Genomic DNA, 12,275 nt, shown 5'->3' on the forward strand with positions numbered 1-12,275 from the left:
TGTGCAGGGAAGTTGGAAGGTCCAGTGACATGAAGTGGCTGAGCTATCCCAACACAGAACAGGGAGGGAAGTCTGAACAGGTTTGCTGTGCTGCGTGGTGTAAAGCCACGACTAGCTTTAACTGTTGTTTTGCCATTTTTACAATCAACACTTCTGGCAGTGACAAGCTCAAAACAAAAACACACACTGGATACTGAGCCTGCTTCTCAAGAAGCGGGTGAACACCCAAGAGCCCCAACATCTGTGAACAGCTGTTCGTCAGCAAGGGGCCACAGGCTGTGTGACACCAGAGACAAACCTGTCCACAGCCAGTTGGGGTTAAGAGGACAATGCGACAAACTGTAGACATACTTTTGTATGTCGTTTGTAAACCGTGCCTTCGTTTATCAAATAATTGTTTAACATAATTTTGCTAAATTATTCCAAACCTTCCTAGACACAGAGGAAAAGTGAAGCAATAGCTACCAATGTTAGTTGTATAAACGAGTTAAAGAGAAAAATAAGGAAGCAAACCAAATAAATTTCATTTTTTCCTGTCAATCGTGAAATCAACGTAAAGATTTGGAAGGTCATCCTACCGGAGGAGAAATATCTGTGTTCTTGTGAAAGCTGCTGTAAATTCTGTTTAAAATCCCAACACTGGACATTAAATTGTCTTTACAATGATAACACAAATAAGAGTCTGGATGGCAGGAAACCGCACACAGGACGGAGCCACGAGTGGGAGTGTGCCTGAACTGGGGCATCCACGTCCCATCCCATCTGTCCCCGTGGGCTGCGATGTCAGCAGCCGGGACGCACTGCAGCCTCAAAACGTGCAGCGTTTATGGGCGCCTGAAAGTAAGTGGCTGCAACACTTGGGTGACAAAACCAGTGCAGCCCCAGGTTCTCTGCTGCCCAACATCCTATTGTACAATGTCTGAACCTCTGAAGAAGCACCTGGGAAATCAAGCTGCGCCTTTTAATTGTTTTAAGTGAGACCTCTGAATTTTGGTTATCTTTTGATCAAAATCAGCGGGAAATCTTTAATCAAAGTATCAGTAGATGTGGGACCAGAAACGTGGAGCCTTTGTGAATAGCAGTGATTGAAAATGTGGCTCGTGGCCAGGAAGAAAGCAGCACTGCTCTCCTGGAAGTGGGGATGGAAACAAAGCAGTGAGGAGCAGGGCTGCACCGCCTGCCGGGTCAGAGCTGCTCCCAGGACTGGGCTCCATGCCATCCGCTATCCCAACTGTGCAGAGTGTTTCAACAACAAGGCCCCTACCTTAACTGGATAAACTGATACTTGTAACAGAATGAATGGAATTGACAAGGCCTGTAATTCATAGCGTCCAAAGGGTTGGATGGGAATCCCACCAAAAAGTGGGAGAGACAACTTATTTGACAGTTTTCATTTATGGAAGTGGAAATATTTGAACACCTTTGTACCCAGAGACAGAAGACAGCACCTCTGAGAACAGGGCTGAAATAGTTACACATTTCAACAGAGGAAAACCCAGACTTGTGAATGTCTGACATTTAGCAGAATTTGCTCCAAGCTTACTAATATTTCCCCAGTTAAAGATACCAAAGCCTATAGGGAGGCCAACGAAAGGTGCCCACAATGTCAAGTTCATCAACCATGAAATGCAGCTCTGAAGGAGACTCTAGGCCACTGCATGAAAAATGAAATTAAGATCTCAGCGTGGGGCCCACAGGATGTGCAGTGCGACCCAGCTCAGAGTCCACCTCCCCAGCAGGCTGCCATTTCCGCTCAGTTCTCAAGCACGGACAGTCCATTTCTCCTCCTGAGGAGGACAGAGGGCAGACTAGTCTTGACCTCCCACTCCTTTGCTCCCCTACCCACCAATGTACACAGCAGACACAATAAGTGGTCGTGGAATTAAACTCAATAAATGGCACTGGCAAGTTATTTCTTTAGGCATGAAAATAAAATCTTAGATCGATGAGAAACAAATGCAATTAAAAATGGATATATTGGGGACAGCCGGTTGGCTCAGTTGGTTAGAGCGCAGTGCTCTTAACAAGGTTGCCAGCTCGATCCCCACATGGGCCCCTGTGAGCTGCGCCCTCCACAACTAGACTGAAACAACTACTTGACTTGGAGCTGATGGGTCCTGGAAAAGCACACTTAAATTAAAAAAAAGTTTAAAAAAACATTTAGAAAAAAGGATATGTACTCTTGGGAAGACAGGTTATCCCCAAGTCCTATTTGGGGGCGTGTGAAGCAGTTTAAAAACAACAGCACCTCTGTACCCCTGCAACACTGTCGACAGGTTTTCAACAATAACTGTGTGAAAGGAACGATTACCCTGAAATTAGTGACTGCGTTCAACAAATGAACACAAAACAAAGGACGGCAAGCCTGCCCTACACCAGAGCCCCTCCTGCAGCCAGCACCTGAAGAAGCTGTTCCAGTTCCCACAACCCCTCACCACACAAAATAGGCCCCAATTTGCCCCTCTCAATGATGCGTGTAACCATCTCAAATCTAATCCATAAATACAAAAAACCTCCGACACAACCCACTTTTAAAGGTGAAGTAGAAACTCATCCAGCCTACCTTCACAAACACTCTCCATGGAGAAGTATGTGGTCTGACTGATGTAGCCAGCACCTTCCATCAATGATGTCACACAGCCAATGAGCACGCGAGGGCTGGAGCCTGACAGCCCCTGGCTGTGGTTTTGGCTGTCGTCTTCCCATTTATTGCAGACAGCTTCCACCTGATAGAAAACAAACGGCTGTTTAGACCATAATGAGAGGACCACAATAAAAGCAAACTGAAGACCACCACTCCTTACCAATGCAGATGCAAAAATCCTCCACAAAATACTAGCAAACTGAATGCAACAAAATATTAAAAGGATTATGCACTACAACCAAGCAGGGCTTATCCCAGAATGCAAGTATAGTTCGACTTAAGAACATCAGTCGATGGGATACCATGTTGGAAGAACAAGGGGAAAAAACACACGATCATCTCAGGTGATGCAGAAAAGGCACTTGACAAAATCCAACACCCTTGCAGGATAAGATGCTCCATAAACTTGGAATAGAAGGGAACCTCCTCAACATGATAAAGGCCACATATGAAACACCAGCAGCTAAGGTCAGTCAATGGTGACAGACTGAAAGCCCCTCCCCAGGATCAGGAACGAGACCAGGAAGTCTCTTTCACCACTTCTGTCCAAACAGTCCTGGAAGTCTCCGCCAGAGCAATGAGGCAAGAAAAAGAACTAAAAGGCACCCAATCTGGAAGGAAGAAGTAAAACTCTCTGTTTGCAGACGGCATGATCTTGTATGTAGAAACCACTGAATAATCCGTAAGAAGCTGTTGTAGCCAATAAATGGATTGAGCAGAATTACAAGACACAGAATCTACATCCAAATATCAGCTGTATTTCTACAACACACTTGTGATGAATGATCCAAAATAGGAAGTTAAAAAAACAATTCCATACATACAATAACATCAAAGAGAGTCAGAGACTTAGGAATAAATTTAACAAAGGAGACTTGTACACTGAAAATTACAAAATGTGGCTGAAAGAAGTTAAAGACGACACAGAAAAATGGAAAGACAATGTTCATGGACTGTAAAACTTACTATTAAGATGACAATACTACCTACCAAAATTAATTCAAAATGGATCAAAGACTTAAGCATAAGATCTGACACAATAAACTGCATTGAAGAAAACATAGGTACTAAACTTATGGATCTTGGGTTCAAAGAGCATTTTATGAATTTGACTCCAAAGGCAATGGAAGTAAAAACTAAAATAAACGAATGGGATTATATGAAACTGAAAAGCTTCTGCACAGCAAAAGAAACTATTGACAAAATAATGAGGCAACCAACTGAATGGGAGAAGATTTTCGCAAACAGTTCCTCTGATAAGGGGCTAATACCCAAAATATACAAGGAACTCATGAAACTCAACAACAAAAAAACAAACAACCCAGTTGAAAAATGGACAGAGGACCTGAAGAGACATTTCTCCAAAGAGGATATACAAATGGCAAATAGACATATGAAAAAATGCTCAACATCGCTAATCATCAGAGAAATGCAAATGAAAACCACAATGAGATATCACCTCACCCCAGTCAGAATGGCTTTCATCAACAAAACAAATAGTAACAAGTGTTGGAGAGGCTGTGGAGAAAAACGAACTCTCATACACTGTTGGTGGGAATGCAGACTGGTGCAGCCGCTATGGAAGGCAGTGTGGAGGTTCCTCAAGAAATTACGAATAGAATTACCATACGACCCAGCAATCGCTCTCCTGGGTATCTACCCCAAAAATATAAAAGCATTTCTCTATAGAGACACGTGTACGCCAATGTTCATTGCAGCTTTGTTTACGGTGGCCAAGACATGGAAACAACCAAAATGTCCTTCGATAGATGACTGGATAAAGAAGTTGTGGTACATATACACAATGGAATACTATTCGGCGTTAAGGAAAGATGATATAGGAGCATTTGTGACAACATGGATGGATCTCGAGAGAATAATGCTAAGTGAAATAAGTCAGACAGAAAAAGCAGAGAACCCTATGATTTCACTGATATGTGGTATATAAACCAAAAAGAACAAGACAAACAAATGAGAAACAAAGACTCATAGACACAGACAATAATTTAGTGGTTACCAGAGGGTAAGGGGGTGGGTGGTGGGTGATGAGGGTAAAGGGGATCAAATATATGGTGATGGAAGGAGAACTGACTCTGGGTGGTGATCACACAATGGGATTTATAGACGATGTAATACAGAATTGTACACCTAAAATCTATGTAAATTTACTAACAATTGTCACCCCAATAAAATTAATTAAAAAAATAAATAAATAAAAAAATTAAAAAAAAAAAAAGAAAGATGACAATACTACCAAAGCAATCTACAGGTTCAATGCATCCTTATCAAAATCTCAATGACATTTTTTTTTAAAGATTTTATTGGGGAAGGGGAACAGGACTTTATTGGGGAACAGTGTGTACTTTCAGGCCTTTCTTCCAAGTTAAGTTGTTGTCCTTTCAGTCTTAGTTGTGGAGGGCGCAGCTCAGCTCCAGGTCCAGTTGCCGTTTTCTAGTTGCAGGGGGCACAGCCCACCATCCCTTGAGGGAGTCGAACCGGCAACCTTGTGGTTGAGAGGACGCACACCAACCACTGAGCCATCCGGGAGCTCAGCGGCAGCTCAGCTCAAGGTGCCGTGTTCAATCTTAGTTGCAGGGGGCGCTGCCCACCATTCCTCGTGGGACTCGAGGAATTGAACTGACAACCTTGTGGTTGAGAGGCCACTGGCCCATGTGGGAATTGAATCGGCAGCCTTTGAAGTTTGGAGCATGGAGCGCTAACTGCCTGAGCCACTGGGCCGGCCCCCTGAATGACATTTTTTGCAGAAATAGAAAAACCCACCCTAAATTTCATGAGGACTCTCAAGGGACCCTGACTAGCCAAAACAATCTTGAAAAGAACAAAGACAGAGGTCTCACACTTGTTGATTTCAAAACTTGCTACAAAAGTACAGTAATCTAACACTACATAAGGACAAATGTAGGACCAATGTACCAGAATAGAGACTAGAAATAAATCCTTACACATATTGTCAACTGATTTTCAATAAGGGTACCAGGACCATTCAACAGGGAAAGGGTTTCCCCTATTGTGCAGTGTTCTCAAAAAATGGTGGTGGGAAAACTAGATACCAACATGCAAAGGAATGAAGTCAAACTGTTAACAAACACCATACTCAAAGATTAGCTCGAAACGGATCAAAGACTTACATTTAAGAGCTAAAACTATAAATCTCTTAGGAGGAAACAAAGGTAAAAATCTTCATGATCTTGGATTAGTAAGTAATTTTTTAAGTATGACATCAAAAGGACAGGAAATTGAAAAAAGATAATAAAGTGAACTTCATCAAAATTTAAAACTTTTGTGCATCAAAGGATACTATCAAGAAAAAGAAAAGACAACCCACAGAATGGGAGGAAATATTTGTAAATCATGTATCTGATATGGATTAATATCCAATATATATAAAGAACTACAACTCAGTAAGAAAATACACCACCATAAAGGGGATCAAATATATGGTGATGGAAGGAGAACTGACTCTGGGTGGTGAACACACAATGGGATTTATAGACGATGTAATACAGAATTGTACACCTGAAATCTATGTAATTTCACTAACAATTGTCACCCCAATAAATTTAATTAAAAAAAAAAAAAGAAAATATACCACCTGAATAAAAAACGGGCAAAGGACCTGAAGAGACGTTTCTCCAGAAGGCCAATAACCGATAAAACATGAGAAGATGCTCAACATCACTCTTAGGGAGGTGTAAGCCAAAACCCAATGAGACAGCACTTCAGACCCACTAGGATGGCTACTGTCAACAGGAAAGTCACTCGTGTTGCTGGAGATGAAGACTAACGGGAGCCGTCAGGCACTGCTGGTGGGCAGGTGAGCCGGGACGGCGCAGGGGAAAGAGCTGGCAGCTCCTCCAAAGTTAGATGTAGAATTACTATGTGACCCTGCAATTCCACTCCAAGGTGTAGACCCCAGAGAACTGAGAACAGGGGCTCAAGAAAGTACTTGTTCACAGAGCATGATTCACAACAGCCAAGTGTCTGTCCTTCGATGGGTGACGATGAACAGATGCAGCCCATCCACATAAGGACTATTATCCAGCCTTAAAAAGGAGGCAAGTTCTGATGTATAGTTACGTGGATGAACCTGTCCAATAGGCCAGACGTTGTAAAGGGACAAACATTTTATCATTTACGTATATGAGCACCTAGAATACCACGTTCATGGAGACAGGAAGCAGCGCAGTGAATAGTTTAGTGGGGATAGGGTTTCAGTTTGGGAAGATGGTGATGATGGCTGCACAACAGTGTGAATGTGTTTAGTGCTGCTGAAGTGTACACTTAAACACGGTAAATGTTATATTACACATATTTTACCACGATAAAAATCCTAAATAAAACGCAAGCAAAGAAATCCAGAGGGTGGTGTAAATGAGCCAATTCCACATCTTTCTTGGTGGCAGCACAGCACGCACTTACTGTTAACATTGGTACATCAAGCAAGGTCGTAGCATATGGTTCAAGAGACTGAGCTGCCTACCAGGAAGCAGCAGGCCCGAGGAACCAAGTGCAGGAAGAAAGCATGCAGACAGCCCGCTTTTCACTATGTAGCTTTCCGCGCCAGAGCGAGCTCAATCTTTCTGCAATGACAGAAATGTCCAGTGTTTGTGCTGGCCAATTTGGTAGCCACCAGCTACCTGTAGCTCTTGAAATGTGCTTAGAGAAACTGAGGAATTAATTTTCAATTTTATTTACTTTTAATAAATTGAAAAAGCCACACACAGCTAGTAACTACTATACTGAACACAACTCTAAAATTTGATTTTTACCTGTGTTATTTTTAAAGCTTGGGAAAGACGATATTAAGCATTAAGATGGCATTTACTACCTGAAATAGTAATAAAGTGCATCTTGACCATTTAAAAAAAATAGTGGAAGTAAACTTGCCAGCTACCAAATTACATAATAAAAATATCTTTCCTACATAGAAAGAAAAAGATTAACTTGAAAGGACAAAATCAAATTACACTAATAATGAAACATAAACATTATCTTGGAAATAAATTCAACAAGGGATTTGAGGAACCTAAATGAAGAAAACTACTGCACAGTAGTTTTTTGAACAGATGACAACAAAGAAGACTGAAATGGACAGGCAGAATTTGTGGATGGAGAAGCCGTGGTGGGATCCACACGTCACTTAGCCTAAAGGACACACAAACGCAGTGCTGTCCACACCAAATCTGAGCCAAGGGGGATGAACAACAGAAAGGCTAGAACGCCCATCCTCACAAGGAGAGCTGGGAGAACTCCGAACACCAGGATGAAGAGGGAAAGCTGCCTACCACCCATGGGCGGGACCGAGCCCTGGGTGTCACGCAGGCGCCAGAACCAGCAGGATCCACACAGGGTCCCTCACACACAGGGTTCCAGTGTAGGAGAAAGGGACCTTCCCAAACGCAGGAGAAAAGCAGACTACTCTGGGGGATGGCTGGTAGCTACTGGGGAGGAATGTTTGGTTCCTCTGTTCAGTCTGTAGACCAAGTAAATTACAGGCACATTTAAATGTTAATATACAATTTTCAGAGGAAAATCTGAGTGTATATTTATAATAAGAAGTGGAATAAGCCTCTAAGGATTCTCACAGAGCCCAAACGCTACGTGAAACAGACACATTTAACTACATAAAACTTTATTTAAAAAAAAGTTGACTTTGGAGAAATACTTGCAACACTTTCATATAATAATGTTCCTTAAAACATTCTAATTTCCCTAATGTAGAATTTTAATGTAAAAAATTGAACCCCTCAAAAAATATGGACTAAGGACACGAAAATTCATAGGAAAAACAGTGAAAAATTAATCTACTTTAAAACTTAAGTGTAAATTAAAGTGATCACTGTTCACTAATTAGACTGCAAAGGTTCCAGAGAGGGATGACACCCACATCCTTGCCAACACTGGGAAAAGGCAGCCTCTCCCCGTCCTGTGAGTGTGAATTAGCACAGTGTGACTGGGGGACAACTCGATAACCATTCAAATGGTAAATGGGCATAACCTCTGACTAACAATTCTGCTTCTAAGGATTTATAGTACAAAAATACGATTTTTAAGTGAAAAAAAGTGGCTTAATAGAGCCCACTAATTATCTTTGCTAATTGGGCAACAAAAGGTCCAATAATTATTTTTTAACACTATTTTTCAAAGACTAGAAGAACTAGATATAAAAATGTTAATAGTCTTTTTCTCCATGGCATAAAACTATAGGCAAACTTATGAATTATAAATTTCTATGTAGTTTGAAAGATTTACAATGAGCACCACTGATTTTTTTTATTAGTTTCAGGTGCACAAAACAAAGTAATACTTAGACGTTTATCATTTATATCCCTCACACTGTGTGAAACCCCCTCCCCCATCCACCACCCCTCTGACATCGCACAGAGCCATTACATTTCCACTGCCTCTATTCCTAATGTTGTACTCCGCTTCTTGTAAGGATATGCGTACATATATATACATATATATGTAGAATTATAGTTGGCATTCATTATTGTTCAGCTTCAGGTGTACACTGCAGTGATCAGGCATCTACATCTTCCCTGAGGTGGTCTCCCTAATGAGACAAGTGTCCATCGGATACCCTACAAAATCTTTACAACATTATTGATTACATTCCTCAAATTAATTTTCAAAACCCCGTGGCCATCTTGTGGTTACTGTTTTCTAATCCCCTCACCTTCCCCCTTATCCCCCCCCACCTGCCCATCTAGCAACTCTCAGTTTTTCCTCTGTCTCCACAACACCATTCATTTTTTTAAAGAACAGAAACCACTGCAAGAATAAGTGCACCCCATGTAGGTACACCCACTCTCTCCCTTGGCCAGGTTGTCCCTTGAGAGGTTAATTCAACAGGAGGACAGCAATGTGAAATCCCACAGTGAAGGGAGACTTCCCAAACCCACTCAGGCCTTACCCTGATTGCTTTCAGTCCGTTGGACACTTTATTTTCTTCCACCACTGCAATAACTTCCTGTCCAACGTTGAGAAGCACCTTGCTACTCACAGCCTCACTGGAGAAGTAGATCAAGTCGTCAATCATGCCATAATCGCTGCAGTACCTTGTCACGACACCCTGCACAGTTTTCAACTTGGTGTCACCTGAGATGGGAAAACAGAGTGACACAGACCAGAAAAGTCAGCCCACGCTACGCTGAAGTGCTCCCGGAGAGAGCGGGAGTAGGGGAGCAGCCAGGGGCCTAAGGACCCTCTCAGGGAGAGGGGCGCTCAGGAATTAGGGCGTGTGGGGCAGGCAGGCTGGGGGCAGTGGGCTGGCTCCATGGGGGAGCTCGGACTCCAGGGCCAGACCAACGGCCCGAACCCCAGCTCTTCTCCTGCCACCGCGGAACCCGGGGCCACTGCGTGCCTGTTCCATCCGTAAAACGCAGACAGTTATAATCTCTCCCCAAGTGAGCTGTTCGAGGGGCAGAAACAGCAATGCGTGGACCTGAGCGGTTAGGGTATCGTGTAAACTGTCGTTAGGGTCATATCAGCTTGGGGGGGTTGTTCCCACGCGTTATCACTCCTGTGACCTCCTTTCACCACCACCCTGAGCAGCGTGGGGAGATTCTTTGTCACCTCACCAACCCAGGCAACAGAAGAGGCTCCGGGCTCGGGGATAAGCCTGGCCTGGGAGCAGGACAAGGCCTCGGCCGAGCGGCGACCGTCCCCACCCCTGGCCGAGAAGCCCTGCAGCTGCCGCCGTCCCCCAAGGCCCCACTGCGCCTGGTCTGCTCGTACTTCCCCGACACAGCGGCCCCGAGGAGCGCAGACCGGGCACACACAGCCGCGGCGGCTTCCCGGAGCCGCAGCCACCGCTCGAAGCCCGCATTTGGCGTCCAGCCCCGGGGCAGGAAGCACCGCATCCACAGGCCTTAGCCAGTCCTCGTGCAGACGGCTTTCCGCTGCCTCTGCTCTGGAGGCCCGGGAACCGCTGCCCTCAATGCAACTCGCACACGGGAGGGACCTCGGGAGCGCTCCGAGCAGTTCCCAGTGCCGGGAGGGGCCACGAGCATCCCTGGACCGCCCGCCCGCCGCGGCCCCACCAACCCCGGCCCCACCCCACGAGGCACCTTCCAGAAGCTCGAGCTCCTGCAGCCCAGTCATCTCCTTGGGGCCGTCCGCCCTCCTCCAGAAGAACGCCATTAGCTTGGCCGCAAGACGCAACATGGCTCCGCTGCCACTTCGCCCGCGCAGCCCCGGGCTCCTGCACGTGGCCACGCTGCTCCCGCTGCCCTCGGCCAATCGGGTGACCAAGCTCGCGCCTGCGCCGGAGCCCCTTTGTGCTTGGCCAATGAGATCGCGGTGCCTGCGCCTGCGCCCAGTGGGGTTTGGTCAATATATGTATATGTGTGTTGGGGGGCGGAAGAACAGCACGGCGCCTGCGCTCATGTCCCTTCGCTATTAGCCAATGGGGGAAGGTCTCCATGCGCGCCGCCCCCCTTAGCAGTCTGCGGTTGGCGGTTGGCACCAGTTAGTTGGCACACCAGCAGGAGAGAGTTGCTCTGTGGGAAGCTTCGTGCCTGGAGCACGAGGCTATAGCCGGTGGGCGGGGCACGGCGCCGGTGGGCGGGGCACGGCGCCGGTGGGCGGGGCCTCGCGCGGCTGAGCCTCCTTGGTGTTGCTGGGAGAGGACTCGCCTGTGGCCGCCGGGCTGTGAGGCGTGGCTCTGGCGGAAGTTCTTTAACTCGCCATATGTTTCCGAGTGCCCTGCAGCGCTGCGGGGTTTCCCCAAATGTTTTTTCTGCATCTGCTGACGTCCTGTCATTTTTCTCTTTCAGCCTGTTACTAAGAGTGAATTGTATCAACAAGTTTTTGAGTGTTAAACCACCGGCTTTCCCGGGAAAACTCGCTGGGCTGTGGTCTAGCATCCTCCTTGCGTAGCGCCAGATTCAGCTTGGTCACATCTGGTCCTGGCGGGATCGGCGTTCTGGGGGGACGCCGGTCCGGCATTTTCTCTCCTTTTGGGTCCTGTTTTGGTATCTGTCTAAAGCTGGCCTCGTGGAAAGAGCGTGTGCTCGCCTTTTCTGTCTGAAAGACTGTAGGATCTTTAATTTATTCCCTGAAGGGTTGGTAGAATTCACCAGTGAACTTAGTTGGGCCACAAGGTTTCTTTGTAGGAGATTTCAAATTACACCTTCAACTTCTGCATTAGCAGAAGGGCTATACAAGTTACCAATGGAATACTGGGGAAACTGTGGTACTGGTTTGTTGTTTTTTTAAAAGATTTTATTGGGGAAGGGGACCAGGACTTTATTGGGGAACAGTGTGTACTTCCAGGACTTTTTCCAAGTCAAGTTGTTGTCCTTTCAGTCTTAGTTGTGGAGGGCGCAGCTCAGCTCCAGGTCCAGTTGCCGTTGTTAGTTGCAGGGGGCGCAGCCCACCATCCCTTGTGGGAGTCAAGGAATCGAACCAGCAACCTTGTGGCTGAGAGCCCACTGGCCCATGTGGGAATTGAACCCAGCAGCCTTTGGAGTTAGGAGCACGGAGCTCTAACCGCCTGAGCCACCGGGCAGCCCGGTACTTTCTTTTTTAAAGGATTTGTTCATTTCGTCCAAGGTGTCAAATTGTTGGCATAAAATTGTTCATAATATTTCCTTACTATCCTTTT

Source organism: Rhinolophus hipposideros, assembly GCF_964194185.1.
Source record: "Rhinolophus hipposideros genome assembly, chromosome: 9".
Taxonomy (NCBI): domain Eukaryota; kingdom Metazoa; phylum Chordata; class Mammalia; order Chiroptera; family Rhinolophidae; genus Rhinolophus; species Rhinolophus hipposideros.